The 4,684-nt window shown below is 37.6% G+C and overlaps 1 non-coding gene across 1 annotated transcript; it reads right to left on the bottom strand.

Annotated features, from left to right (window-relative positions):
- Nucleotides 1-1,627: 1,627 nt before the first annotated feature.
- On the bottom strand, nt 1,628-1,733 carry LOC121216584 (small nucleolar RNA R71). Its single transcript, XR_005912765.1, has one exon. It is a non-coding gene; the product is annotated as a small nucleolar RNA R71 (small nucleolar RNA).
- Nucleotides 1,734-4,684: the final 2,951 nt, after the last annotated feature.

Below are 4,684 nucleotides of genomic sequence, written 5' to 3'. Positions count from 1 at the left end.
TGATAGCCAAGGACAATGTAGAACAAAGAACAGAGAACTCAGTCAAGCTACAGAGAAACACCGGATTTACTTCTTGTTCCCTATCTCTTTAAATTTCGTTGTTGTTTTGAAAAACATGTTTAAGAATATTTATGCTATTGAAATGGTTATTTTAATAAATTTAGCATGAATTTAATCCGTGTTGGGTTGATTATATTTTGTCTACTTGAATTATTGAAATTGTGTTTGTACTGTCATAGGCCTCGGTAAGATGCTTGATTAAGTAAAGACATGCCTAAGTTATTCTTGCAATATTAATTGTTAGATAACTAATGAATTAATTATTAAATCGTATTGAAATTGTAATTAGTGGACACAATACTTAATCAGTGCATGGTTCTTCTTCAAAGGTAGCTGAAGTTAATTTAGCATTGTATTTGGCGATACATATGCCTTGCATAACTTGCAAGACTATTGTGATTAAACTGTTTCAAGGTAGAAATACTCTGTTACCTCACTTGATCTTTTATATGCTTGTAAAGATTGATTAATTGCTTGGATTGACATTGAAAAATGTTCAAGAGATTGATTAATCTAATAAGTATGTATGACCAGTAGTTAGCAAATTACCGAGTTACCGTGAATTTTTTCGTAGCAGTATAAAAATAAGTTTAATAATTCTAAGTTAAAGGAATGTAATTAATTCAACACAATTATATCATCTTGATTAAACCTTATTTGAAATAGTGCATTATAACCTTTTTATTTTTAAATTTTTTTACTTAGTTTTTAACCCTTAGTTTTTAACCATCTTTAAAATAATATATTTTCAATCACCAAAGTGTTTTAACATTAATTTCATAAATATTCTTTTTTACAGTCCTTGGTGGGTACGATAACTCGACATTTACTTGTCACTTTATTACTTGTTGTGATTGTGTACACTTGCAAACTTTCGTCGTTCCAAGTTTTTGGCGTCGTTATCGGGGACTGTTTTAAAAAAAAAGCCATTATTTTTTAATCTGTTTTTACATTTTTGTTTATTTATTTTCCTATTTAAATCTTTCCATACTTAATCTTTCTGTGATGATTTTAGGTGTTTTTGAGTATTGACCAGATTATCGACTTACTCCCTGTGGACCCTGAATTAGAACAAACCTTTTGACAGCGAAGAAGACAAGCGAACCAGAGTAGGACTGAAGAGATAAAATTTGAGAATATGAATCAAGGAAACGGAGCAAACCTTGCTCAGAATCCTATCCTTATTGTTGATGATAGTGATAGAGCTTTACAAAAGTATGTCGTGCTAGCATTTAACGATCTTAATTCAGGTATTAGGAGACCCGAAATAGAGGCACAACAATTCGAACTAAAACCAGTCATGTTCCAGATGCTTCAGACTGTGGGCCAATTCAGTGGAATGCCTACTGAAGATCCTCATCTTCACTTAAGACTATTTATGGAAGTGAGCAATTCTTTCAAGTTAGTCGGAGTACCCGAAGATTCATTACGACTGAAGCTGTTCCCATATTCGCTAAGGGACAGAGCTCGTGCCTAGTTGAACTCATTGCCACCGAACTCCATTTCTACATGGCAAGAGTTAGCCGAGAGATTCCTCATGAAGTATTTCCCGCCGAGCAAGAATGCCAAGTTGAGGAATGAGATCACTGCCTTCCAACAAATGGATGATGAGTTCCTGTATGAGGCATGGGAAAGGTAAAAAAGTTATTACGAAATTACCCTTACCATGGGATCCCACATTGCATTCAACTTGAGACATTCTATAATGGTCTCAACGCTCACACAAGGATGGTAGTGGACGCCTCTGCTAATGGTTCTCTCCTTTCTAAGTCTTATAACGAGGCTAACAAAATTATTGAGAGGATTGCCAGCAACAATTATCAATGGCCAACCAATCGAGCAGTGTAAAGAAGACAAGTCGCTGAAATACATGAAGTGGACGCTCTCACTTCACTCGCATCTCAAGTATCTTCAATATCCTCAATGCTTAAAAATCTTACCACCAATGGGTCCAATAGTTTTGCAGCCCAACCACCTAACCAATTTAAGAATGTAGCCTGTGTGTATTGTGGGGAAGGACATTTGTTTGAAGAATGTCCATCGAACCCCAAATCTGTATATTACATGGGTAACCAAAACCAAAACCGAGGGAGGCAAGGACTGCAATCCAACTTTTATAACTCATCGTGGCAAAATCACCAGAATTTTTCCTGGAGTAACCAAGGGGCTGGAACCAGTAACACTTACGCCCAACCTAGACCAACTCAGCCACCTAGTTTCCCCCAACAAGTTCAGAAACCAACTCAAGTGGAACTATCCAATTGCTTAGAGAATCTATTGAAGGCATACAGAGCGAAAAACGACGCCACTCTAAGGAATTTGAAGAATCAAGTGGGCCAGCTTGCTATTGAACTCAGGAACTGACCATAAGGTGCTCTACCTAATGACACAGAGAATTCGAGAAATCCGGGGATGGAACATTGTAAAGCATTAACATTGAGGAGCAGAATGATAGTAGAGCCCAACACTGTCGAAGTTGAAAAGGAGCCAACTGACGCTTAAGATTCAAAAGAAGTTCAACCAAGTGCTGAAATTCTAGTTTCACCAGAACCAGAATCTGCAAAACCGGACAAAGTAACCTCTGGACCAGCTAATCCTGATCAACTAAAAATGTCGTTAGATGCAGAATTGCCGCCAAAGATGAATCAACCAGAACCAGTCCCAGTAATGAAACTACCACCACCCTACCCTAAAAGACTTCAGAAACAGAAGCAGGAGATTCAATTCAAGAAGTTCCTTGATGTACTCAAGCAACTTCACATCAACATCCTGTTGGTTGAAGCACTTGAGCAAATGCCAAACTATGTCAAGTTCATTAAAGATATCTTGTCTAAGAAACGAAGACTTGCAGAATTTGATATGGTAGCTCTGACGAAGGAATTCAGTGCATATCTTCATGACAAACTACCCCCAAAATTGAAGGATCCTGGATTTTTACCATATTGTGCAACATTGGAGTAACATATTGTGGCAAGGTATTATGTGACTTAGGTGCAAGTATCAACTTGATGCCTATGTCAATATTTAGGAAGTTGGGGATAGGAGAAGTTTGACCAACTATAGTTACGCTTCAACTAGCAGATTAATCCTTAGCACATCAAGAAGGAAAAATTGATGACGTTTTGGTACGTGTAGATAAGTTTATCTTTCCTGCTGACTTTGTAATTCTTGATTTTGAAGCAGACAAAGAAGTAACAATCATCCTAAGAAGGTTGTTCCTAGCAACTGGAAGGACCCTTATTGATGTGCAGAAGGGAGAGCTCACTATGCGTGTTCAGGATGATCAGGTAACATTTAACGTCTTTAAGTCTATGCGATTTCCTGACACAATGGATGATTGCTCTGTAGTTGAGAATTTAATAGTGGAGAAGGAACTCAACTGTGTTGATGACCCAATGGAAAGAATTTTGACATTGGATCCTCCAAATGATGAATAGGAGGATGAATACATAACTTTGCTAGAAGCTAATCAAAGGGGATTTAATACGCAATCTCGTTTTGAATCTTTGGAGTTAGAAAAGAGGGACTATTCCCAACCAAAAGCATCGATCGAGGAGCCTCCTAAATTAGAACTCAATGTATTACCTTCTCATTTAAAATACGTTTATTTAGGTAACGCTTCTACTCTACCTGTGATTGTTTCAGCAGAATTGACCACTAAGCAAGAAGAGAAGCTTATCTTAGTTCTGAAACAATTCAAGAAGGCCATCGGATGGACCACATTTGATATTCGCGGTATTAGTCCATCTGTATGCATGCACAAGATTATCCTGGAAGATGGAAAAAAGGGACGATCGATGGACAACAGAGACTGAACCCCATCATGAAGGATGTAGTAAAAAACAGATCATTTAGTGGTTAGATGCGAGTATCATCTATCCCATCTCAAACAGTTCATGGGTATGCCCAGTCCAGTACGTGCCAAAAAAAGAAGGTATCACGGTTGTAGAGAATGAGAACAATGAGTTGATACCGACTAGAATGGTTACAGGATGGAGAATCTGCATCGATTACTGGAAGCTAAACAAGGTGACTAGGAAAGATCACTTTCCTTTGTCGTTCTTGGACCAGACGCTGGATAGAATCGCAGGATGAGATTACTACTACTTTCTCAATGGATACTCAGGGTATAATCAGATTACATTCACCTGCCCGTACGGTACATTTGCATTTAGACGCATGCCATTTGGTTTATGTAATGCACCTATTACATTTCAAAGATGTATGATGTCTATTTTTACTAACATGGTTGAGAAATATTTGGAAGTTTTTATGGATGAATTTTCAGTATTCGGAGATACTTACGATGATTGCTTAGCCAATCTAACTAAGGTACTAAGGCGATGCGAAGAAACAAATCTCGTACTCAACTGGGAAAAGTGTCATTTTATGGTACGATGAGTTTTTTAGGACATCGGATAACGAGACATGGGATCGAGGTAGACAAAGCAAAGGTAGACGTTATTGAGAAACTCTCACCTCCAACATCTATAAAGGGTGTTAGGAGCTTTTTGGGTTACGCCGGTTTTTATCGAAGATTTATCAAGGACTTCTCTAAAGTTGCTAAACCCTTATTCAAATTATTGGAGAAGGATTCTATATTCAAGTTTGATGAGGAATGCTT

This window comes from Gossypium hirsutum, chromosome D04 (genome assembly GCF_007990345.1).
Source record: "Gossypium hirsutum isolate 1008001.06 chromosome D04, Gossypium_hirsutum_v2.1, whole genome shotgun sequence".
Lineage (NCBI taxonomy): Eukaryota > Viridiplantae > Streptophyta > Magnoliopsida > Malvales > Malvaceae > Gossypium > Gossypium hirsutum.
The sequence above is the reverse complement of the archived record's forward strand: the minus strand, read 5'-3'. Positions and strand labels throughout refer to the sequence as shown.